The sequence below is a fragment of the Pteropus vampyrus genome, unplaced genomic scaffold (genome assembly GCF_000151845.1).
Source record: "Pteropus vampyrus isolate Shadow unplaced genomic scaffold, Pvam_2.0 Scaffold390, whole genome shotgun sequence".
In the NCBI taxonomy this organism is placed as follows: domain Eukaryota; kingdom Metazoa; phylum Chordata; class Mammalia; order Chiroptera; family Pteropodidae; genus Pteropus; species Pteropus vampyrus.
The window spans coordinates 513,382-540,667 of record NW_011889171.1 but is presented as its reverse complement, the minus strand read 5'-3'; the positions used below and the strand labels follow the sequence as shown (position 1 = coordinate 540,667).

At 35.7% G+C, this 27,286-nt stretch overlaps 2 pseudogenes; both read right to left on the bottom strand.

The window, feature by feature from the left end:
• Positions 1 to 26,908, bottom strand: part of LOC105305562 — a 48,592-nt pseudogene extending 21,684 nt beyond the window's left edge.
• LOC111731655 lies at positions 13,771 to 13,889 on the bottom strand (annotated as a pseudogene).
• Positions 26,909 to 27,286: the final 378 nt, after the last annotated feature.

The window sequence follows — 27,286 nt, the reverse complement described above, 5'->3', positions numbered from 1 at the left end:
CTGGAACCATCAGTGGACTGAAAATATACATGTGTATATTTTACATTAAAACATTATCTGATTTTGCATTAGTTATAAAAAACATCCAACTCCAATGAGAAAAAATAAAATATAATTTCTTCTCTATTTATGATGAATAATTAAGGCAATTGAAAGATCTCTGCTTTTTGAGTTAGAGACAATCTCTAGACTGCTTCATGAAACTAGAAATTGTTCCAAAAATATAGTAAAAATAGACCTCAGATAGGTTCTATCCCTAGAAAATGGGAACAAGATGTAACAAGATGTCTTAACATCTCTAAATTTAATATTCTTAATCTGTACACATGAGATTGAAGTTATGGGAAACATGGAAAATTAAATGAAGTACTATGTGAAAAACCCTAGAACATACTAGTGTTTGGCAAATGATACTACTCTTACCTATCACTAAGGTAGGGAGGAAGATGGATTATAGTAAGCTTTAGAAACACAAGTATGTTTTTCCCTAAATACTTTCATTCTTCTGTGTGTTAAAATGGTAAATGGTGATTAGATCAGAGTTGATCAACAAGGAAGATTTCTCCTAGAAACTATCACTTACCCTCTGCTCTGTAGCAGAGCATACAACTTGACGGGTCATTGGTTTTCTCTGTAAAAAAACGCAGATATATATCCTGGTGTATTCAGCCCTTGTTAATTCTTCTTTGCTGTCATATCTAATTTGATGGCATTCATTTGCTCTCTTTCAAAGTCTGTGTACTTTTCAGTTCTCTCCTGTTTAAATACCTGGCTTCTGTATATGGGATCTGTCAGGTTACGGAAAATGGAAATGCCTTTATATGCTGAAGTGGACTCAGGAAAATCACTTATTTAAGGAAGCTCTCCTATGACACTTTTTTATTTCTGTTACAGCTCTTATGGTAGCATGTCTATCATTTGTGTACATGTCAGAACTCTCCACTCAATTTTAAGGTGTTTGGTGTCTTCTTTGGTGTCGTAACCTTCATAGCTTAACACAGTACCTAACACAGTAGATACTCAACAAGTGTTTGTTGATTAAATAATTTACAAAGAATTTCCTACTTAAGAGACACTATTATATGTTTTTGTTTGTCAAATTAACAGACATTAAGGACAAAGATAATATCCAGTAATGGGGAGACAGCAAGCAGAGGAACTGGGTAGCTGTAGTGTTATTTTCACTGTCATTATTATTTTTAATGGCAGTTGAGTATATATTGGGAAGTATTCCTGTAGAGTATTTTGACAATATGTTTAAAAGTCTTAAATATTTTCATGCCTTTTGACCTTTTATTTCTAGCATTTTCCCCTTGGAAAATAAATAATTATTACAATTTAGCTGCAAGGATTTTCATAGCAGGGTTGAATATAATAGGAAAAAAACAAACAATTTAAATATCTAATAATATGAAGTAGTTAAACTATGTAATAGCTATAGAGTGAAATATATTATGCAGCTATTAATGATGTAGAACCACATTTATTAAGATAGAAAAATGCTCCTTAAGGACTTAAAGAAAATTTTACAATTCAATTTTTTATACATCTGTATATCTTTATATATTTATCTATACTAATCTATATGTAAGTATTGAATAGCCATATGCCAAGACTTTACTTGCATTTACTATTGGTTGATATAATTGTTTTTAATTTTTTTCCATTCTTGTAATTAGTGTCATCTAATTTTTTTGAAGTGAATGTGTAGTACTAATATTAAATTTTTATCTAAATGAATACAAGGGAGGTAGGGGAAATGTTTGAACAAATGAATAATTATAAAATACTTATTAAAAATTTCATGTTGATTTCATCCCTGATGGCTTAGCTCCAAGTCACTGAAGTGTAAATGATCATATGAATTTTTTAAAAAGTTTGCAAAGTTATCTAATTCTTTTCTATTTTAAAGAGAATTGATGTGGAAATAAGACCCTAGTTTTCATTTTGGATAAATAAAACTTTGCAAGAATGTAAGTAATATATGGCACGAATAATCGTAAGCAATTAAAAATATTTCTCTGTTATTTGAAAATGCACAGTGATTTTAAAAAGAAAAATATCCTCAGGTAATCAGATTTTCTTATTTTTTTCTGCAGTAAATTTCTCTTTTTCTTAAGATATGAAAGTCTGGTTTTCATATCAGAACATTTATGTATAAATAATCAGTGTAATGATTTCAGTATGGCCTCCTCAAAACACATACACACCTTTTATGCTGAATGACTTAGTCTACTGATGTCTTTGTAAATATTTAAAGACTGTAGCTAAGCCTATTATAATAACAGTGCCAAAATTCTTTATTAAAAGATAAAATTACACTGTTTTATTTTCCAGAAATATTACAGAATAACAATGTTTTAGCACTTTGACATCTGTTTTAATACAGATCTGCATTAGTTCTTAAGAAATGAGAGTTTCAAAGAAACATAATTGTTACTGCCTGAGGGGAGATGGTTTGTGACAAGGGAGAAACTGGAAGATCTGTGGTGAATAGAAATGGGAAACAGAGGAGAATGAAAAAACTGGGATCTTGCTCTAATATTTATCTTTTCTGTGGAAGTCAGTATAAACAAGGCCCATCTGGATTTAAATATTAGATTGCCCAGTAGATTTTATCATAAGGTGATTTGCCTGTATAGTTGCCCCATGATGGGAATTTAAAAAACAAACTCATATTTGGAAAAATGCTAATTTACAGTACTATGCTCCCTTTATTTGCTCTGCTTCTTTTCATCTTTTTCTTTGTTATTGTTCATTCTTTTTGTTCCCAAGTGCTCGTTAATGCTGGCATTAGCATCAGTGGTTGTATGGATTATGTCAACCATTAATGTTAAAAACATCAATTTTTATATCCATAGATACTAAAATACCTGTAGAATCCAAAGGCTTATAAATTAGACCCAAAGAAATGCTAAGGCTTGAAACTGTCATATATTCAAAGCAAATGTATTTTCTCCTTGAATTATTGAAGTTATCAGAATAATTATCCTGCTTTATTATTTTTCATGATACAACCTTCAGTCAGATGCTATATTTTTACATTTGTATTCATTGTTATTGTCATTCTCTTTCCCCTAAAATGTAAACTCCATAAATACAAGGAATTCATCTTGTTTTGTGTTGTATCATCAGCACTTAGAAAGTTCCTGGCACATAGTTGGTATACAACAAACATCTATTGAATTACTTCTATTTTTTTTTTTTTATGGATAGTATTAGAGCTGTATTTTGTTTTTGATTGAACTACCTTTTAAAGTTTGATCAATATGTTCACATTATAATCACTTTTAAATTGTAAATGGTTAATTTATCCCATTTAACGGTAGCTCGGGTGGTCAGAAAACGATGAATGACAATGAGTTCTGTGTCCTTCATTCTGCCAAATATTTATTGAACATCTATGTTTCTGTTTATGTGCTATTGCTGGAGATTCAAGGATGAACAAAACACAGTCACTGACCTAGAGGAACTCACAATCTAAGAGACAGACTTATAAAGAAATTGTCTTGATATAGTACACTGTATGTGAAAATGTGTGTATGCCCAGAGAGTATTGGGAGTACAAAGGAATGCGTGATTAACACTGATTCTGGGAGATGGGCATCAAAATAAATGAAATATGATCCATTGTCCTCATGGCACTCACAATCAAGTAAGAAAGATAGACACACATCTATAATATAATGCACTATATGTTGTATTAGAGATATAAATTAACTACTGTGACCACATCAAGAAAGTAACAGTTCTGCCTTAGAACTTAGGGGAAGGCATTATTTGTACTGGGTCTTGGATTCACTAGACACAATTGGAATTGAGGGTGGGATGGGATGGGGCATGAGGAAATGCATAGAAGCTAGATAGCTGAAGTGTAGTGGAATGGTAGGAAAATGCAGAAATTAAATCTGGATAGATGGCAGACAAATTATGAATGGCATGGACTGTTATGCCAAGGAGCTTGTACATTATAACATAAATTACAGGGATGTCAAAGATCTAGGTCCCTATTGCTATCTAATTTTAGTTCTATAGGTTGATCTAACTTTAGAAAATGAAATTTATACCACCAAAGCACAGAGAAATGTTTAAAAGACAACTTGTTAACAATGATAAATATTTCTGCCAAAACAGTTGGATTACTTGTTTTCACCTCTCACTTAGGAAATCAAAATAGGGGTGGGATACAAGGCTGCTTGAGGAAATAAAAGGTAAAGGAAAGTTTTGTTATTAAGAAGACAATTCTGTGATAACCAAGTAAAGTAAATGTTCTAGTTACAGAGATGGACCTGGTACACAGACTTGGCCAGACATAGGCATAATTCTGAGGGAGGCTTGATTTGACTTTTGACTGAATTAAATGACTTACTTGAGCCTCGGTCTTCTGATTCCTCTCTAGTGCCTAATTCAAGAGTCTACTCTGCATTATTTTATCAATTCAGAAAGATTTTCAAACATTAGAAGCTCTTACTGCTTTGTATAAAAAAATTCCTTCTAGGGCTATAAGAGGACCCAAGGTATTCATTCATCAATCATTTTAGTTTACTCTTAATACGAAGTTATGCTTTAAGTTAATAAAAATAAAATATCAAGCAAATAATGGATAAATTACATCATAAGTAAAACATATATCTTTGAAGTGTAAAAAACAGAATTCATCTATAAGTTCACGGAATTAAGCACCTAAAAATAAGTCAATATATGTCAAAAATTAGAAATAGCACCAAAAGTCAATTCAATAATTCTAACTAAAGCCAAATTACAGAATATGATAAGGACATTAGAAAGCAATAACTCCAGATGTAACTAAGGGAGAAGGGTAGGAGAGAGAGGGAAAGAAGGGAGAAAAGCAAGAAGAGTGAGTTGGAGGGAAGAGAAACGATTTTTAAAAAAAGATGTAAACTTTTCAACTGTTTCATAAGCAAGGTATAATGAGTTCGTTCAAAACTGGCTACTGAAGCAATAATTTTGTGGCTATTACTGATGAAGATTATTTTCTTTCTTGCTGCCTCTTTTATTAAAGACAAGCTGAAGTGTGACATCAACTGAGTACGAGGAGGTATTTGTTAAAAGGTTGAAACAAGGAAAGAAAATACTCTCTATCCTCTCCAGAAAGTATGACATTACCTCAGGTCAATAAATATTTGAAAGCCACATTTACGTGGGAAGATTTAAGTAACCTTTCTTTGTCAGTGTAAGAAATGTTGTCCTCTTAAATCGATATTTTCCAGCTCTTCTGGCTGATCTAACTTTAGAAAATGAAATTTATACCACCAAAGCACAGAGAAATGTTTAAAAGCCAACTTGTTAACAATGATAAATTTTTATCATTGTTAAATGATAAACTAATTTATTAGTCTGACAGTATGTAAAATACAAAGAAAGAAAGATAATGTGAGATCCAGTTATAGAAGGGCTTTGTAGGCATTGTAATTTTTTTTATGTGTACTTGTTTTACATTTTTAAAATTAATTAATTTATATATATTTTTTGGTGATATTAGTTAACAAAATCCAGAAAGTTTCAGGTGTAGAATTTAACACACACACACACACACACACACACACACACACACACACACACATATTGCATTGTGTGTTCTCCTCCCATAATTAGATTTCTTTATGTCACTACATATTTGACCCCTTTTATGCTATCTAATCTACCTCACCACTCCCTTCTCCCACATTACCATCTGGTAACCACTAGTCTATTGTCCATGTCCATGAGTCTCTATTTGTTTGTACTGTTTGTTTTTTGCTTTTAGGTTTATATCCCACATATAAGTGATATCATGTGATTTTGAACCTTTTCTGTCTGACTTATTTCGCTTAGCATGATTATCTCGAGGTCCATCCATGTTGTCGCAAATGGCAGTATTTCATCTCTTCTTATGGCTGAGTAATATTCCATTGTATATATGTACCATGGCTTCTTTATCCAATCATCTATCGTAGGACACTTTGGTTGCTTCCATGTCCTGGCCACTGTGAAAAATACTGCTATGAACATCAGTGTGCAAGTATCTTTTCGGATATGGGTTTTCAAGTCTTTGGAGTAAATACCCAGCAAAAAGATTGCTGGATCACATGGTAGATCGATTCTTAGATTTTTGAGGAACCTCCATACTGCTTTCTATAGTGGCTGTACCAATTTGCAGTCTCACCAGCAGTGTATGGGGCAGGGGGTCCTTATTCTTCAAATCCTCTCCAACATTTGTTATTAGTTGTCCTGTAGATTATAGCTATTCTAACAGGTGTGAGGTGGTATCTCATTGTGGTTTTGATTTGCATTTCCCTAATAGCTAGTGACAATGAGCATCTTTTCATATGTTTGTTGGCCATTTGTATTTCCTCTAGGGAGAAGCGTCTGTTAAGGTTCTCTGCCCAATTTTTGATTGCATCATTTGTTTTGTTTTGTTGTTGTTGTTGTTGTTGTTGTTATTGAGTTGTATAAGCTCTTTGTATATTTTGGATATTAGGCCTTATCAGAGGTGCTGCTTTCAAATATATTTTCCCATTCAGATGGTTGTCTCTTTGTTGATAGTTTCTTTTGTTGTGCAGAAACTTTTTAGTTTGATGTAGTCCCATTCATTTATTCTTGCTTTTACTTCCCTTGCCTCTAAGGTCAATTCATCAAATCATCCTTAAGTCCAAGGTCCTTGAATTTCGTGCCTATGTTTTCTTCTACGCATTTTACTGTTTCAGGTCTTATATTCAGGTCTTTAATGCATTTTGAGTTAATTTTGGTGTGTGGTGATAGAAAACAGTCTATTTTCATTCTTTTGCAGGTGGCTTTCCAGTATTCCCAGCACAATGTATTGAAGAGGCTTTCCTTTCTCCACTGTATGTTTTTGGCTTTTTTTGTAAAAAATTATTCGCTCGTATAAATATGAGTTTACTACTAGATTCTTGATTCTGTTTCACTGGTCCATGTGTCTGATTTCCTGCCAATACCATGTCGTTTTGATTCCTGCCACTTTGTAGTATAATTTTAAGTCAGGCAGAGTGATGCCTCCAGCTTCATTCTTTTTTCTCAGGATGATTTGGCAATTTGGGATCTTTTCTGCTTCCATATGATCTGATGATTTTTTATTCTATTTGTTTAAAAATTGTCGATGGGATTTTCATGGGGATTGCATTAAATCTGTATAATGCTTTAGGTAATATGGTCATTTTAACTACATTGATTCTTCCAATCTAAGAACATAGAATATCATTCCATTTCTTTGTGTCTTTTAAGGATTCTTATAATAGGGTCTTAAAGTTTTCATTATGTAGCTCCATCACATGTATCCTTAGATTTATTCCTAGGTATTGTATTCTTTTAGTTGCAGTTGCAAAAGGAATTATTTCCCCCACTTCTTTTTCTGACACTTCATTATTAGTATATAGGAACTCTATGGATTTTTGAACATTGATTTTGTATCCAGACTCTTTACTGTATTTGCTTATTATTTCTAGCAGTATTCTTGTGGAGTCTTTAGGGTTTTCTATATAGAGAATCACGTCATCCATAAATAGTGATGGTTTGAATTTTTCATTTCCTAATTGGATGCCTTTTATATCTTTCTCTTGTCTGATTGCACTTTCTAGGACCTCCAATGTTACAGTGAATAACAGTGGCAATAGTGGACAGCTTTGTCTTATTCCCGATCTTAACAGGAAGGTTTTTACTTTTTCACCAATAAGTATAATGTTGCCTGAGGGTTTGTCATACATGGCCTTTATTGTATTAAGGTACTTTCCTTCTATACTGATTTTGTTAAGTGTTTACATTATAAATGGATGCAGTATCTTGTTAAAGATTTTTTTTGCATATATTGATATGATCATATGATACTTATTTTTAATTCGTTTATGTGATGTATAACATTAATCGAATGGCAGATGTTGACCCATCCCTATGCCCCTGGGAATAAGCCCACTTGATGGTGGTGTATAAACTTTTGAATATGTTGCTGTATTCAGCTTGCTAGTATCTTATTTAGGATTTTTGCATCTGTGTTCATGAGAGATATTGGTCTGTAGTTTTCTCTTTTTGTGTTATCTTTACCAGGTTTTGGTATCTGAGTAATATTGGCCTATTAAAATAAGTTAGGACATATTGTCTCCTCTTCGATGTTTTTGGAAGGGTTTGAAGATATTATGTATTAAATCTTTAAATGTTTGGTATAATTCACTGGTGAAGCCATCTGGTCCTGGACTTTTACTTTTCGGTAGATTTTTTATGATTGTTTCAATTTCCATACTGGTGATCGGTCCATTTAGATTTTCCAATTTTTCTTGAGTCTGAGAAGGTTTCATCTTTCTAACTACTTGTCCATTTCTTCTAGGTTATTAAATTTCATGTTATATATATTTTCATAGTATTCTGGTATGATACTTTGTATTTCTGCAATGTCTGTCATCATTTCCCCTCTTTTATTCCTGATTTTGTTTATTTGTGTCCTTTCTTTCTTTTTTTTTTACTGAGTCTAGCCAAGAGTTTGTCAATGTTATTAACTTTCCCAAAGAACCAGCTGTTTGTTGCATTTATTTTTTCTATTGCTTTTTGTTTTCAATTTCATTAAATCCTGCCTAATTTTGATTCTTTCTTTCTTTCTGCTGATATTAGGGTTAATTTGTCTTTCCTTTTTAGTTTTTTTAAGATGAAGTATTAGGTTATTTATCTGGGTTTGTTATTGTTTTTGGATGTAGGCCTGTAATGATATGAACTTTCTTTTTATAATTGTTTTTGCTGTGTCCCAAAAGTTTTGATATGTTGTATTATCATTATTATTCATTTCTATGTACCTCTTGATCTCTTTTTTTTATTTCTTCCCTGACCCAGTAATTCTTCAGTAGCACGTTGTTAAATCTCCAAATATCTGTGGTTCTTTCTGATTTTTTTTGGCAGTTGATCTCTAGTTTCAAAGCATTATTATCAGAGAATATGGTTGGTATGATTTCAACCATCTTATACTTGTTGTGGCTATCTCTGTGTCTCAGTATGTGGTCAGTCCTTGAAAATGTTCTATGTGCACTAAAGAATGTATAAGCAGCTGTTTTGGGATGAAAGGCTGTGTAAATGTCAATTATGTCTAATGTGTCATTTGGTCTAATGTGTCATTTAAGGATGTTATTTCTTTATTGATTTTCTGTTTGGATGATCTGTCCATATCTGACAGTGCAGTATTTAGGCCCCCTACTACAACTGTGTTTTCATCTGTTTCTCCCTTTGGCTTTGTTAGTAATTGCTTTATATATTTTGGGGCTCCCTGATTGGGAGCATACATATTAACGAGTGTTATGTCTTCTTGGTGTATGATTCCCTTTATCATTATGAACTGTCCCCTCAGTATTTTTCTTTATCTTTTTTAATTTTGAAGTCTATTTCAACCGATATTAGTACCACTAGTCCTGCTTTTCTCTGAATGCCATTTATTTAAAATATCATTTTTCACTTTTCACTCTGAGTCTATATTTGACTTTGGAGTTGAGATGTGTCTCCTGGAGGCTGCATATGGTTGAGTTTTGTTCTTTGATCCAATCTTCAACTCTTTGCCTTTTTATTGGTGAGTTCATTCCATTTATATTTATGGTATTTATTGAAATATGAGATTTTCCTATACCTATTTTATGTTTTGCTGTCTTGTAGATCTGTTCTCATTGCTTCCTTTTCCTTGTTTGTTTGTGGTTTTTTATGTTTTGTTTTGTTTTGTTTTTTGGTTGGCTTTTGTGGGTTGTCCCTCTAGTTCTTCTTGTTTTACATTATAAACTTCAGTTCTGAATCTTTGGCATGTGGTTACCATTACAAGTATGTAAAAGATAATTATATATAGTAGTACATTTACTTCTGTGTGTGCCTTATCTCCATTACCCTTTTTGAATTTGGATCTCTGCATCCTCACCTTTTAAGTCATTGTTGTCTTAATTTTTCCCTATGTATGCCGAATGTTCATTACTATGTTGCTATAGCAAATCTCTTATTGTTTAAGCTTATAATACCCTTTTCATAGTAAAGGTTACACTACTCTGCTTCTCTCTGCCTGCTACTCACTTTTCTCTTAGTTATACATATATATTTTTGTCATTTTATTCCAGGTGAGCTGACCCCTTTTAGTATTTCCTATAGTGCAGGCCTCGTAGTGGAGAATTCCCTCAATTTTTGTATGCCCGGAAAGGCCTTTTATTTTTCCTTCATATCTAAAGGAGATCTTTTCTGGATACATTACTCTTGGCAGGTAGTTCCTTTCATTTAATAGTTTGAGTATTTGATTCCACTCCTTGCTGGTTTGTAAGGTTTGTACTGACAAGTTCAACGATAATCTAATGCATTTACCTTCATAAGTTACTGTCTTCTTTTCCCTGGCTGTCGTAAGAATTCTTTCTTCATCATTGATTTTGGTGATTTTAATAAAATGTATCTTGGAGAAGCCCTTTTGGGGTTGAGATAATTGGGTGTTCTGTTGACTTCTTGAATTCCAAGCTCCAGCTCATTCCTTAGATTTGGGAAATTCTCATCAACTATTTTTTTTTTCTGAAAATGCTTTCTAATCCCTGCACGTTTTCTTTCCCTTTATAAATGCTCATTATTTTTATGTTTCCTCTCCTGATGGTATTAGCTAGTTCTTGTATTTCTCTATCATTATTTTTCATTCTTTGGTATCTCTCTTCTTCCTTCTGATTTATTTCTAGATTTCTGTCTTCAATATCACTGATCCTTTCCTCCATTTGGATAACTCTATTTCCCAAGCTTGCTATTTCATTTTTCAACTCTTGCAGTGTGTGTTTTTATCTCCAGAAGTTCTATTCTGCTTTTTGAGAGTTTTAATCTCCTTGATAAATAACTCATTCTGCTCATCTAGTTGTTTTTTTCAATTCCCGAAATTGTTGATATGAATTGTTTCAGATCTCAGTGAGTTTTTTTCAGAAATGCCATCCTAAATTATCTGTCATTTAAGTAGCATATTTCTGTCTGTAAGCTTATTTTCTGGAGATTTTTCTCTTTCTTTCTGAGATGTCTCATGACCTTGGTTGTTCATGTTGTTTAATGGAGTATTTTATGCCTGGGCATTAATGGAAGTGTATTCTGCTTTTTTTCCAGAAAGATTTATTATATAAAAATCCTCTTTAGTCTGCTGTAAAGAAAGTGTTTTTCTTTTAGTTTCCAATAGGTGAAATCTAAGCATCTTGGATCCCTGCTTTATGTAATGTCTTAATAATGCCTTTTTTTTCTTATAGATATTCAATCACACTCACTACCCTCAGTCTCAGTCCCTGCCAGTGTTAGCGACAATTTTGGTAACGTTTGCTCAGATTCCCCTGGAACTTTGCTGTGTTGGATCTTGGAGGATATGGGGGGAGGGACCCTCTGTGTTGTGGGATGGAGGCTGTGGTTCAGTCTCGTGTTTTGCAGCCACGATTGGTAATAATCAAGTGTTATTTCTCTGCCAGCCCCAATTCTCTGCCCTGATCCCTAGGAACTTTTGGAACTGTATGGAGCTCACAGTTCTCTCAGGCAGGGCTGTTCAGGCAACCCACCACACATTCTCTCCTCCCCATCCTCTTGCAGGGATCCTCAGATGGGTGAGGCAGCTTTTTTGTTTCTTCCAGTCTACTGCCAGACTCCCAGGGTTCTGGCCTGTGGTAGCTTTTATGTGCACATCTCATGCTCAGGACATGCTGGTGTGCAGATTTGCTGTTTTTTGATGAGTTTTTGATGTTCAGCTTATTGTTTTTTCATGGGAGAAATCTTGGTATCTCCCTGAAGAAGCTGATGTCATAAGAAAGAATATAGAGAGAAAAACCAGGAATTACAATGCAGGATCATAAGAGCTTAGATAGGCTTAAATCCTGGTTTCTGTGGAGATATATAAGAGGACATTTAACTCATTTTCATTAGAGGCTTAATGAATAAGATGATGTTTAATTTGGATGGTTGGAAAAATAGTTTTGCCTCTACCTAGGTTCTTGGCTGAGACACCCCTCTGTAATAAAAGACAGATTAACAGGAGAAAAACAGACAGAAGTTTAATAACATGTATACCTCCTTTGTACATGAGAGATACCCAGGAAAACTGAGTAACTCCCCACTATAGCTCAAGCCACCACCTTAATTATCATCTCCAGCTATAAATAAAAGACAATTTGGGTTGGGGGAGTCCAATTATGAGAGTATACAAGGAAAAACACAGTAAACAAAGGTAAGGTTGTTATGCAGATTTAAATTTCTGCTTTCTCCAATGAATAGAGTTTTTAGACTAATTGTCCTCTTCCTCGTAAACTGAGGGAGACACCCTCACAAATTCTCTTATAAATTTAAATGTCCCTTACAAAAGGATAACTTCTACTTGGTTATCAGAGTTTTTAATTTGTTTTCTGTTTCTTAAAAATATCCTGCTCAAAATAATCCTTATGCCAAAAAGTCATATTTGGGGGTGATATATTCTGTTCCCCTTCAAGTTGAATCAGAATATTCAGAGTGAGGAGGATACTCTAAGCAGAAGAAACTACACATGTAAAAGCATGGGTGTAAACAAGGAACCGCCAATATATTATATGACTGGAGGGCAGGGAGTGTCTTGAAACAATCTGTGGCAATGAGGACAGAGAGTTAGACAAGGATTAGTTACATTATTCAACGGCTTATGTGTTATTCTTAGGGATTTGAAGTAATGTCACAGATTTTATTTCCAGCAGTGTTTCTGTGGTTTTCAGTAATCTAGGTACCCTTTCTTCACCTACTTTTCCCTATAATTTTTACCTTTTTCATAGTAGTTACTTATTAAAGCTTCATTGACTTTGAACATATTGGTAGGCCAGTTGACAGAAACTATGGCCCTGAAGGAGAGCAAAGATAATGGAGTTAATGAGTCTGGATTGGAAAATGTGCTTGGCCCCATGAAATAGACAATCTACTGTACTGAAGTTTCTGTTAAAGGGTGAAATAATGTTATTGAGGTACTGACCATTTCAGAATAGGCACCATGAGTGAATGCCATTCTTAACGAGATCACTCCAGAGCTTAGGTTCATGTTTTAGTTTTTCAGAATGGAAATTCATTTTGATCAGATTACCCATGCTAGTTAAAATCAGACAACTCTGATCTTCCAGAAGTCTATTTTCTTAATTTATGATAAGAATTGTATCCAGCAGTATAGCTGGTATCAGTCTTTTGCACAGAGCACCACCCCGCTCCCACACACACACACTAATTGGCAAATTCACTCTGGAGAAGAAAAGATGTATCAGGATATTAGTTTGTGAGCATAGTCAGAAAAAGAGAATCTGATATTCTCTGGTGATATTTCTATTCAGCTATGGTGGCCTGACAGGTTGTCCTTCACTGCAGAAATAGTCCTCTCTAGATAACTGGTATTCGTTTTTAAATTCAGAGCACTGATTCTCCTACACAGAGCACCTTGACATATTCTCACACTTTGGCTCTCCCTAGAATCCATGAAAACGTTCTCCCACCCCCACTTGTTATGATAAGGCTTGTCACAGCCTAGCTTACATTAATCTTAGTTGGTCTGGATGGAAACTGAGCTAACATTGGAAACTCATCAGCAGCATATTTGCAAACTCTCTCTTAGGGTGGAAAGAATTTCTCTAGATAGCTTGCTTTATCAATTATTTTATTTCATTTTTATTTATTTTATTTTATTATTTTATTTTATTTTATTTTTTTTAGGTGAGACAACCTTTGGTTGACCTCACAGATTGCAAGGACCTTGTCAGCTTACAATCCCTTATTTTTTTATATTTTACATTTTTTTATATTTTACATTTATAGCACCTGGTCTTCCTAGGTGGTCTCCCATCCAAGTACTTACCAGGCCCGACCCTGCTTAGCTTCAGAGATCAGATGGGATCGGGCTTCTTCTGGGTAGCATGGCTGTAGACTTATTTCACTTTTAGAAAGTAACAATTCTTAGTTCGATAGACAATTATTGAGAATAGTTCCTATTTTGAACCTGTTGCATCTCTAGATTCTTTTTTTTTTAATTTTCCCCCTTTTTATTGAAATGTAATAGACAATTAGTATTTACATCATACAATTCAATGGGTTTCTTTTTCAATTATAGTTGGCATACAACAATATACTAGTTTCAGTTGTATAGAATAGTGATGAGATCCACATAATTTGCAAAGCTATCACCCTACTAAATCTAGTACCCCTTTTCCCCCTTACATATGTATTACAACATTATTAACCATCTTCCACTTGCCACACTCTACACCTCCATGACTATTCTGCAACTATCCATTTGTACAGCTTAATTCCTTTGCCTTTTTTTGCCCCACCCAACCCCTTCCGATCTAGTATATCTCTAAATATTCTCTATGAGTTCATTTCTGCTTTTGTTGTTTTTGTTGATTCTGTTCTTTATATTTCACATATATATGAAATCATGCAATATTTGTCTTTATCCAATCCATAGCCTATAGGTCCATCAAGGCAAGATCTTTTTCCATACCCTTCCTTTTAGTCTGTGTGTGTCTTTAAATCTGAAGTGAGTCTGTTGTAGGCAGCATATATAGAGGTCGTGTTTTCATATCCATTCAGACACTCTATCTTTTGGTTAGAGCGCTTCTTTTCCATTTTAGGTACTTATTGATAGGAATGTAGTTATTATTATTCTTTTTTTCCTGTTTTTGATACATGTTTTTTCTTCTTAAAGAAATCCCTCCAATGTTTCCTATAATACTGGCTTAGTGGTGATAAATTCCTTTAGCTTATTTTTGTCTGGAAAGTTCTTTATCTGTCCTTCAACTCTAAATGATAGCTTTGCTGGATAAAGTATCCTTGGTTGTAGATCCTGGGGTTTTATCACACCAAATATTTTGTGCCAAATCCTTCTGTACTATGAAGTTTTTTTTGAGAAATCAGCTGCTAGTCTTATGAGTACTCCCTTGTAGGTAACTAATTGTTTTTCTCTTGCTGCTTTTAAGATTATCTCTTTGTAGTTAACCTTTGGCATTTTATTTATGATGTGTCTTGGTGTAGGCCTCTTCGGGTTCCTGGTTTGGGGGATTTTCTGAGCTTCCTGGGGTTGCATGTCTATTTCTTCTCCAGGTAAGGAAAGTTTTCAATCATTATTTTCTCAAATAGCTCTTCAAAATAGCTCTTCAAAATCTTGTTTTTATTTTTTCTGGTGCCCTTATGACATGGATGTTTTTACATTTAATAGTGTCCTATATGCTCCTGAAATTATTATTATAGTCTTGGCTTCTATTTTCTTGCCGTTCTAATTGAGTGTCCTTGGCTTTCCTATCCTTTATATGGGTCATTTGATCCTCTTCTTTCTTCACTCTGTTTATTTTATTTAATATACTTCTCATCTCAGATAATGTGTTCTTCATTTCTGACTTGTTCCTTTTTATAATTTCCATTTCCATTTTTATGATTTTTATCTCTTTGTTAAAGTTCTCACTGAATTCATCTACACTTGTCATAAGTTCATTGAGCATCTTTACAACCAATGTTTTGAACTCTGCATCTGGTAGATTGCTTGACTCCATTATCCCCGGATCTCTGTTCTGTTCTTTCATATGGTTTCTGCTTCTTTGTTTTCCCATTTTTGCTACCTTTTTGGGTTTGTTTCTACATACTAATCAAATCTCCTAAGTCCTCCAGTCTTATTAGTGTGCCTTTGTGGGATCCGGTAGCATAGTCCTGAGAAAGGTCCAGCTGCAGGCCAATTTTAGCCCCAGCCTGTGCCCCTCCAGATCCACTTGTTAAGATTTGACAAGCAATCCATGGGTGCTGTGCTTATAGTTGTCTCAAGAGGCCATGCCAGAAACCGAGGGCAGCTGACACCAGTGAGAGTCTTGATGCTGCTCAGGAAGGGGCACCTGACTATGCAAGAACACACCTGAATGTGGCTTGGGTAGGGCAGCGAGTTTGGGGAGACAAGTTTCAGGGAATTCTCTGGGCCAAGCAACCTCTGTTATTCAGTTTGGTGATGTCAGCTATGGCAGCTCTGAGTCTGCACACTGGAAGAGGGGAGGACTCATCAGAAGAACAATGGATATTGCCAGCACTTCTGTACAGAGTGAGTCTTGACTCAGCTCTTCCTCTGACAACTCAATGTTCCCCTGTAAATCCCTGGTGCCCCATGCACAGCCGACCAGCACTGGTGATCAGAGCAAGCAGCTCTGTCACCACGAAAGTCCGCTTACGGACACAGCCCCTTTAAGAGGCATCTGTCGCTTCCACAGCCTCCTTTCCACTCAGCCGCTTGGCTTGGGACTGGACAGCCTTATTTCCTTGCCCTGTCCTACCTTCTGCCATTGCAGGATTATTTCCTAGTTCTCTCCCTAGTAGTATGGCTTGTTCATCTAGATCCCAGGTGATTTTCCTTGCTGTTTGTACCTTGTTTCTGTCACAACTTTGATTTTTTTTGCCAGAAGGATGAACAAAACCTCTATCATCTATGCCATTTTTCCTCCTATGCATCCCTAGATTCTTGTGCTAAGTTAGCCAATTAAGAATCAAGATTGTTTAGCAGGAAAAAAAAATCATGAAATTCTGGTTTAATAATTAGTGAACATCTTAAAGCCACTAGCACTCTTATTTACAATTGAAATTGTATCCAGAACACATGTAAACATATTAAAGCAGTGCTCTGAGAGAATACTGATCTATTTTCACCTGTTTATTTTATAAATGGGGAAACTAATGCTCATAGAAAGGGAACGATTTTCCCAGGATAGTTCAGCTGGTCAGTGGTGGATTCAGGATTAGAAGCTAGAAGCTCCTTTAGATGCCACATATAATTGACAGATTCTTAGATACAGAGAACAAATTGATGGTTGCCAGATGGGAGGGGGTTGGAAAGGAGGTGAAAGTGAAGGGATTAAGAAGTACAAATTGTGGGGAGTATTGACAGAAGTAATTTTTATTGTTGCATGGAAACAGTTTGAGCTGGCTGGTTTTGAGGGCTTTTTCCATATCTAAGAGATTTTTATTCTACTTTAGGTTCTGTAACTTGAGCTGGCCCTGATATCTAGGTAGGGTGACCCTAGAAGATATGTAGAGGTACTGAGGAACAGTTTGGAGTTCCCATTAGCACAGTGATTATCTTACCCTGTCATATTGTTAAGTCAGAAAGGGAGCTGTTAAATGAAAGAGAGCTCTTGGATGTTTAATTTGGGTGAATGGCAAGTCCTAGCTCCTATTTGGATCTCAATGTCTATCTCTAGAAAGTAAGAGGAGGATAAGATTATCTCTTAGGGCCCTACGAGTTCTGATGTTTTCTACTTATCTGATTCTTTAATTCAGTTGGCTAATATTGAGCATTTGAATTTATTCAGAATCTGTGAAAGATCTAGCAACTAAGCCATGGTGCACCATGTGCCAACTCTGCTAGTATTTCTAGCTCTTACTCTTCATCCCAGGCATGTATCCTTCTCCTGGTCCCTACCCCTCTGGTCTATGAAGATGACTACCTGTGTGTTTTCCACTGCATTCTTAGGTCCTGGCTATTTAATCACTTAGGATATTATCTTTGACTACCTACTGAAGAGTAGGTACTATCCTACACACTGGAGACATAAAGATAAAAGTCCTTATTCTCATGTGGAAGCAAACAGGTAGCTAGGCAGTCACAATGCATTGTGATAAGTGTTCTGGGAATGGTGTGAATGTGGGTTTTCTGGGGACAGAGAAGAGTATCTAGCCACTTGAGGGATGAGGGGATTGATCAGAATTAGAGAAGGAGGTGAAGCCTGAGGTAAATTTGGAAGTAATAGTAGGTAAAAGCTAGGTGAAGTGGAGGAGGCAAAATATTCTAGGTAGATAGTGTAGGTAAGGACTTTCCACGAGAGAGGATATTTTGTGTACAAGGATCTATAAGTGATTTTTTTAGTTATTCAGTTTCTGTAAGTAGTCAGTACTTTGGAGTACCTATCTCTATGCTTGATCTTGGGTAGAATAGAAAAGTATAGAAAGTTGGTAACTCATGCCTGGCTTGTGTTCCAAAATTATGTTTGTGAGTCAGTTGCTTGGAATGCAGAATGCATTTTTTTCCCCACAGAAAACAATGGTCTCCATGGTAATTTGGTTTCCAGCCCATAAAAGCCTATGTAATCCATAATCTGAAGGATCATGCTGTATTAATACCATAGATACTAATGATCACTGCGTTTCTATGGGAAATTCCATGTTATAATTCAACCATGTGTTCCAAAAACACCCTCTTTCCCACTGAAGCTTCAATAGTATGGAGAAACCCTTGCTTTGCCATCCCTCCAGGTGGTAAACCAGTGGGCCTAGGAATTTTCTCAGCTCCAGATTATTACCAGTATCTCATGGAGATGCAGAGAGGATATAGCTGGAAGAGGGATAGAGTAGCGATTCAGGAGAAAGGAAAAGGATATGCGGAAGAAAAGACAGGCAAGGATGTGACAAAAATGTTAGAGAGGAATGGTTACCCCAGGGTCAATGGAGGCAGGAATGAAAGCATAACTGGGAAAATGTGTCCTTGCCCTGGGTAAGACTGTGGAATGAGGGAAGGATTTAGCACTTACTGAGTTAAAACTGAGTTCTAGCAGGCCTCAGGTATTTGACACAAGTCTTTTTTAATACTTAAAAGGAATGTCTTATTTTTCCTGTTTTCAGAGGAAGAAACTGATACAGAATAAAAGTCTTACCCAGTGTCACAGAACTAGTAAGTGGCAGAGCTGACATTCATAATCAGATTCCATGAAATTGCTGCAATGCATATGTTTATTAATATGTTTAGTAATATGTGTAAGCTGGGGATGTTGTCTCATTTTATTGCTGAGAAAATTGAGGCTAAAGCTTTAAGAGTGATTATTTCAGAATACTACTACTATATGAGGATAGCAGCACCAGAGTCAAACCATACCTTATTCTTAGCCCAGTGAAGTTCATTGCATGAACTACCTACTGTGGTCAAGGTAATACATATACCTCCGAGCCATGAGCTTACTATTTAAGGTTTTTATATTTAAATGCCTCATCTAACTAGACTAAGGCAGCCTATGGTAATGCCAGAATAGAGACAGAAACACAGTACATTAGAAGAAGATGGAGACTATAATTCTGACTCAAGGGATCTGAGGAGGCTTGTGAAGATTATGGTGGTAGTATCTGGAGTTGAGACTTGAAGGATTTATAGCAAGTGATAGATATGCAGATCTGGTGGGAAGATATTCTAGGAAAAGAAGCCAGATGAGCACATCATAAGCATAGTGCCTATTAAATGAGCACTTAACTTTGTATTAGACGCTGGTATGTGTTTTATGTAAATTATCTCATTTATTTCTCAGAGTAATCCTATTAAGCATCATTATCATCCTCATTTTATAGATGAAAAAACTAAGATTCAAAATAGGCTATTTATCCAGTCTATACAGCTAATGAGTGGTAGAATCTAGAACCTACAAACTTAGTCTACAGACTTATTTATTCACTTGGGTATGGGGTAGAGGAGGACTTTGCTATATACTGAATTGTGTCCCTTCTAAATTCATATATTGAGGTACCAACCCCCAATGTGATGATATTTGGACTTGAGTGAGGCCTTTGAGAGATAATTAGCTTTAGACGAGGTCATAAGGCTAGAGCCTTCATGATGACATTAGTGCTCTTATAATAAGAGAGACCAGAGAGTGTGTTCTCTCTTCCTTCTCTCTATTTTCCTTCACCTATCTCTCCCTCTTCCTCTCCTTCCAATATGAGGACACAGCAAGAAGGCACCTATCTACAAGCCAGAAAGAGAACTCTCACCAGAAACTGACTATGCCCGTACCTTGATCTTGGACTTCTAGCTTCTAGAACAGTGAGGGAACAAATATGCGTTGTTTAAGTCTCCCAGTCAGTGGAAGATGGTGAATTCAATGAGTAGTTGGAGAAAAGAGAATTGTTGGCTTGACTTTCTAGGGAGGGCTTCACAGAGGAAGTAGAACTTCAAATAGGTCTAGATAGGCTTTTCATGGGAGAGAAGAGTAAGAAAGAAAATATTCCAGGAGAAGGGACTGACATATAGAAAGAAGAAAAACACATGTAGAATGAAACAAAAGGCAGCGGGAGCAGGTTATGGTTTTGTGGGACATAGTCCTGCTTGGCTTGGTCAGAGTGAAGTATGAAGGAGGATAGCAGAAAATGACTTGTAATTGCTACATAATGAACTGCCTCAGGGACAGAGATGAAGTTTTAGGGCTGCATGGTTATGTCACCTATTTTAAAAGTAAAAGATGTCAGATAGCCACAGTACTTGAGCGCTGTATATTTATGTAGGAGTTAAGCACTGATTGCTGTGTACTTAATACTCTCTTGGTTGTGTGAGGGGTTCCTGCCATTAAAGAACTTATAATTTAGTTAGACCATTTAGTCATGTTTGAAATGTCATAATATATGAAAATATTATATACAAATATGAGTGATGTATTTGAAGCTGAGTACAGCTGAGGGGTAAATAGCGAAGGCAATAACTACTTAATCTGAAACAGAGTTGGGCAAAGAAAAAGGATTGGAGAACACACGTAGACATGAATACTTGAGTATGGGGAGGCATACATTTCTTCCTCTGAGCTGGGAGGGTAAAGGATAAGGATTAAAACAGGAATGAAACTGGTCAGATGGAGAAGGTGAATTCTAAGATTACTTTTACAGAAGAGAGAAGGTTCTTTATTATAAATATAAACACTTTAAATATTTGCTTTATGGCATTTAAAACCTCAATGAAATTTCTATTTTTTTTGATGCAAAACTGGGTTATAGATAATATGCTGCATGTACAATGTGTGTTAGTGTACACTTTGGAGGTATATCCACTGAGAGTTTATAGTTCTTGGTGAGTTTATATACTTTATTGAACATTTATTGAAACAAGTACCTTTGCTTCCTTGTTTTATTTTTCTTTAGCTCTTGAAATACTACAGAGACATATGACTGAACAATTTCTAGACTGAGAACTTTATTATTATTAAAAGAAAGGCTGTTTCTCAAGTTCTTCAAGCATTGATCAACACGATATCCTTCGAAATTGGAGTTACTCTGTAGGAATCACAGTATAGAGTGTTAGGCATCTGGAATGGTTTGTTTCGCTGCAAGTCTATGTGTTCATACATTTTTTTAACAAAGAATATTTACATTTTAGAGGACAAAAATATGGGATATTTAACAGAAAGAAAACAAAGCAGGGGTGATGGAGTTACATCTATGCATTTTCATATTATTATCTATACCCATTTATTAACTTACATTATAAATGATTTATTTAGTCCAGCTGTAAGAGGCTGCAAAATAAACACAATGTTTTCCCTGACCTTCAGGAGTTTATAGTTGGAGATATACATATTACCTAAATAAGATTAAATGTTATAAGACTGGTGTAATTTGGAGAAGGAAAGATCACTGAGGTTTGGGGTGGCTGATTGAAGCTTTGTAGAAGAAAAATGTGTGCTTAGACTTGAGGAATGTGTAGAAGTTGAAAAGAGTGAGAATTAAAATGAGGAATTAAAATGCTGTAGCACACATTTCTTCTTCAAAATCAGTGAGGTGGTAGAAACTATGGCTGGTGGTGTGAATGGGGGCCTACTCAATGATTTGATGTGCCAATAAGTAGAGTAAGGCTATGTCTACTCAATGCTGATTTCTCTGTTTTATGCTGAAGAAAACAACTTTGGCCCACCATCTAGGTATTTCTGGATATTTCCAAAAGTTTAATACCAGGTAGGTATTATTTTTGCTAAACGTATCTGTTTATTTCAGTTAGATGCTTGGCATCATGTAGACAAAATTCTATTCATAATGAGAATACTTAAGTTTCCTGTGGATATTTTTGTGTGTGTGAACTTTATATATTAGAATAAACCATTATTAAAAAACTACTGAAAATTCACTTTTTCTCCCTCTCATTTTATATTGTTCTCTTTAAAATGCAGCTATTAAACAGGCAATGATATATTATTCAAAGGGAAAGGCACATGCATACCCAAGAACAGCCCATTTTGTGGTCAGCTCACTAGGAGATGTATACCATTCCAGGAAACACCCTACCCTTTCCCTGTATGACTGTAAAGCACAGCATTTGGAGCTGTACTCCAGAGATTGACAGACTGGTTACATTATATTCCCAAGAAGTTTTTACCTCTTAAAAAAAGTAGACAGTAAAGAAGTCCTTAGAAGTTCCTAGTTCTGTGACTGTTATCACTTTGTCCCTTCTACCTAAAGTTCCAAGCTCTTCCCTTTTGCATATTCAAATCCCATCCATCATTTGAGGTCCAGCTTGAATGCCTCTTCACTGGGAAGCTTTTAATGACTATACCAAAGGGAGGACATCTCATCTTCCTCTGAACTGGCACCCTGTTGACAAACACTCATGGCACTTAGCACACATAGCCTTGTACTAGAGTAATTTGGTTATATTTTATCTATCTTACAGGATACATTCTTAAAGAACAGACACTATGTCTCATATATCTTTATATTCTCCCATAGAACCTATATATTCTCCCATAGAACCTACATAGCAGGCCCACAGAAAATATTAATTGAATCGATTCATGTATGATATGTATTATAGGCTTTCAAGAAGGGAATTGACATCTTCAGGGTGTTAGGCAAAGGTAGCTCTTGGAAAGACAATTTAATTACTCAGCTCAAGGCTTATGTATTGAGTCCTACCATGAATGGGTCTAAGGAAATATAGCTGAATTGAAGGGTCAATCTTGCTTTGGAGTGCAAGGGAAACCTGACTCTGGGGTAGAAAAATTTTTACAATTCAGTAAACATTGAGTCTAATTTTCATGCCAGGCATTGTGTTAGTATTGGGAACAGAGAGATGAAGACAGAATTCCTGTCTTTAAGATGCTCACAGTCAATTAATGTGGAATTAAGGAAGGTGAGAAGTGTCAAATAAGAAACAAAAGAAAGCCATTCTACATTACTAATATCAGTTAGACATTGGAGACAGCTAAAATGAGGGCAGATTCTTGAAGGCTCGGTTTCCTAATTTCCTGTTTCATGTTCTTGGCTGCTTTTGGTAATTTCAAAGGCACACTATCGAAGAGCAGGAAATGTCAACCAGCTATCATAAGGTGATCCACAGATTGGCCTTCTTGACAGGGAAGTCACATGTTTTTTCACCTGCTGTGCCTTGGTACCTCTCCCTCCAACCAGGTGTGAGAACAAGAATATGGTTAATACTTTCAAAGGCTAGAAAGGACATTCTCATGACATAGAAAGACCAAAGAGGATGATATCAGAAGCCTATTTCTATTCTTGGCTTTGAAAGCTTTCCTGGACATACAGATGCACACACCCTAGTCCACAGAGCTTCACATGCATACACACATACACAACCCACATTCACATATATATATGCACACTGACAAAAACATATGTGCATATACACACAAATGCATATTTGCACATTGCAAAAGCCTTGAACCCCCATCATTGGTTCCTGCTGTTTTCTGTCCCCCATGGAGTTTGGATAAGATTATTGTATGAGGTTCAGTTCAGTGGCTTACCTCCCGCCTCCCAGCCCCCTCCCCATTAGCACCTTGCTTCTAGATTTGGAAGTGTCAGTTCTCCATAGAAATCTCTTTCCTGGGTCTGAACATTCATCTCAAGGATAGACAGACACAATCTATTTCTTTTACCTCTTTAATACTGAGTGAGTTATTTCATGGAGAGTTTTTTGTTTTGTTTCTTTATGTGTTTAAGCATGGGGAAATGTTTTAAAGGAACACAAGGACAAAGTAGATGCACTGACACTGATTTGTGAACATGCAGATCTTTGTTTTTCTTATGCTATATAGGGAACTGAGCCTCAGGTCTTGGATTGATTCAGATTTTGAGTTTTTGCTTTATAGCTTCTGCCAAGTGGCAATGATTGCATATCAAACTGACAGACTGATAGGCAGCATTCTGTAGGACTATTAGGAGACAATTCATCTAGAATCCAATTCTCTGGTTAGGATGCCTTTAACTAACAATGAGAGTCACAAAACACCTTTCACATGTCCAGGATTTACAGCATGTGAGACTAGTGAACTTGACATGTTTTATAAGGATCAATAATACAATTTAGATGCTTGCTGTATCTTAAACTTAGTGGAACAATATTCAAACGATAAATAGCACTAAAGAAACTCAAATGTCAAAGTTTTTGAAATGAGATGTGAATTGAACAGATTACTCTCTCCTCCCATACCAGGCAGCATTTTAGCTATTTTTAATTAGAACAAGCTAAATATAGCTCTTTATCTTTATGGACTAGGGATGTGGGTGACATTTTGCTAAATCTTTTTGAAAACACAAGACTTATTAATGTTATGTTAATTATTGGAAAAGAAGAAATTAAATGCTCAAACTTTGAGCTGACCTAGTGTAGAGGTCCAAGTCAAAGAAAAAATTAATGGAAAGCAACCAGAATTGGAATAACACAGGGTTTGTCACTGCCTTGGTAATAGCCTAAGATAAGAATGAGAGAATGGAGGCGTCACCATGACAAAAGATTTTTTTGGAAAGTAATTATAAAACTAAAATAGCAGTAAAGAGTCTCAGTAAAGAAAATCAATTATAGTTACATGGAGATCACCAAATATGTCACATTGGAAACATTGTGCTTTTGTTCTAGGCAGCTGGGTTGTCATTGTTGGGTACCGACAGCTGGCAGCTCCCCTCATCTGAGGGGTCAGAACAGAAATAGGTCGTGTTATCATATCTTTGATTGGCCTGTCTGCCTGGACTCTGTGTTTACATGCTGAGAATTCAAATGCTGGCCATGAACTCCCAGCCTGGACTGATCATGGAGAAAATGAAAATTATGGTTAACCTCAGAGGTCAAACCACAGAATGTATACAGTTTTGGAAATGAGTGAAATGCAAAGACTGGTGAGGTATCATTTGACGTGGCAGGTAGGTTTAGTGAAAAGGAAGAGTGACAATTTTCTAAACTAATCTCCCCATTTTGTGAAATACTGATCTCCATTAAAAAAAGTTAAGCCATGCCTTATTACAAGCTTTTTACCTTTTTTATTCTTCTTCAGAACACTTCTTAAGAATAGTGATTTTGGGTGAACTTTAATTTTTCATGTTGATTTTCTGAGAGCTAGAGAGCATGCATAGAGTGTAAAACCTCTCCATGCTATTGGGTCTTTAAAAAATGTATTGTTAGAGCATGTATTATACCCCTCATCCCCTCTTCTCTCTTTCATTCATCATCCACTTCCTAGAGATTAATGAAAAATTTGAAAGAAGTTCACTTAGTTTATAAACTTTTTATCATACAACTGACACTTTTGTGTTGTTGAAAAGTAAGATAATGTAAATAAGCAAATACAAGAGGAAAATAATGATACCCCTGAATAGGTACCAAGGTAAACATTGCTCTATATTTATAATGCATGTGTTTTTTTGTGTGTTTATGAAAAATATAGACTATCATAAGATATATATAATATATTCATACATGATGTATTAGATATAATATATAACAAAATATACATTATAATGCAATGCACGCAATGCGTGTGTTTAAAAATGTTTTACAATTTTTTTAAGGGAACATGCTATTTTATAATCTAATTTGCTTAATAATATTATTTTATTTTCATAATTAGGCTCCTGTAACCAAATAATGTACTTAGGACATTTCTCTATGCTGCAGGTTCTGTTCAGAAGAATATAGCCCAGCCAGATATTCAGCAGGATGCACCAACCAGTATAAGTGTACTAGTTGTTTATAGCCAGGGTCTGATCTGATTGTTAAGTATTTCAATATTATACCTGAATGTCATAAGAAATCTTAATATGGTAGAAAATATCACACAGTAGTTAGAATTGGGCTACAGGGATCCAAGCAAAACCTGCCATGTGCTAGGTGCCCATGGGATATGTGGATATGTAGATCTCCCTTTCCCTTTCCAATAAGCTTATAGGGTATTTAGGTGGTCACACCATACATGCAAGCAAAGATAACTAACAGTGCTACTACTCAGTATTGATCATATAGGCCCCTCTTACCTGCAGTTTTGCTTTCCTTGGTTTCAGTTACCCACGGCCAAACTGATTGGAAAACATTAAATTAAAATTTTCAGAAATAAATAATTTACAAGTTTTAAATTGTGCACTGAGTAATTTGATGAAATCTCAGCCACCTGACCCCAACCCGAAGAGTGTGAAACATGCCTTTATCCAGCATATCTATGCTGTGTGTACAGTACAGAGACAGACCACATTTACATTCCTTTTATTACAGTATATTGTTTTAATCGTTCTGTTGTACTATTAGTTATTGCTGTTGATCTCTTACTGTGACTAATTTATAAATTAAATTTTATCACAGGTATGTATGTATGTATAGAAAAAAAAAAACATAGTATACACGGGATTCTGTACTATCTGCTATTTCAGGCAGCCACTGGAGGTCTTAAGGCTTATCCTAGCAGATAAGGGGAGACTACTGTATATTAATTACTAAATGAATAGTGTGTTCTATAGAGATATTAGAGTTCAAAAGCCTGGGACAATCAGACAAGGCTTCACAGAAAAGGTCATGTTTAAGATAAGAGGAGAAAGTGGATGCAATTCAAGTGAAGGTAATAAGAAAAAGGTATGGTGAATCTGGGAAACTACAAGACGATTTGTTTTACTTTTAGATTCATTATCTGTCCCTTGTTCTGCAAGGGTTTTGCAAACTATTTCCTGGGCTTCCTCGAGAATTGGCTTCTCATTAGGTTTGACCAATAACAGACACTAGTCAGAAACTGGAGGGCCGGAGAAGGGGGTTAGCCACTGTATCCCAAGCCTGCTTTCATTTGAATTTCCAGAAATTGGCAGTGTCTCCTCTGTGTCTCTAGTTCTTACTTGGAAGCTCCAGCATCCCAACTTCTGTTGAGGGGCTCTTCCTCAAAGGTCCCAGCTCTTTTCTGGTAGCCATATCTCCTGTCTCTGTCCCTCAGCCCTACAGCCCTATGATTGATAGCAGCTTCTTGCAGTTACTAAGCTCTAGGTTGCCTCATCTTTCCCCCATTTGCTCTTTCTATTCTTCTAACACTAATTTGTTTCCTGTATTCCCTCTATTGAGATGGCTGGTGTGGGTTTGTTTTCCTGGCTGGATCCTGTCTGATGCATTCTGTAACAGGAAGTGGAAAAGACAAGCCTGGAAAGATGGTTAACACCAGATTGGTGAGTAACTCTGTTTCTTGCCTAGGCAGGCAAGCTTGCCACACCATAAGAACCTCCAAAAAGAGAGAGAAAAATATACAGCTGCTGAAACGTCAGTTTTTGCCTCCCATAGATTTAAGTTTACTTCCCA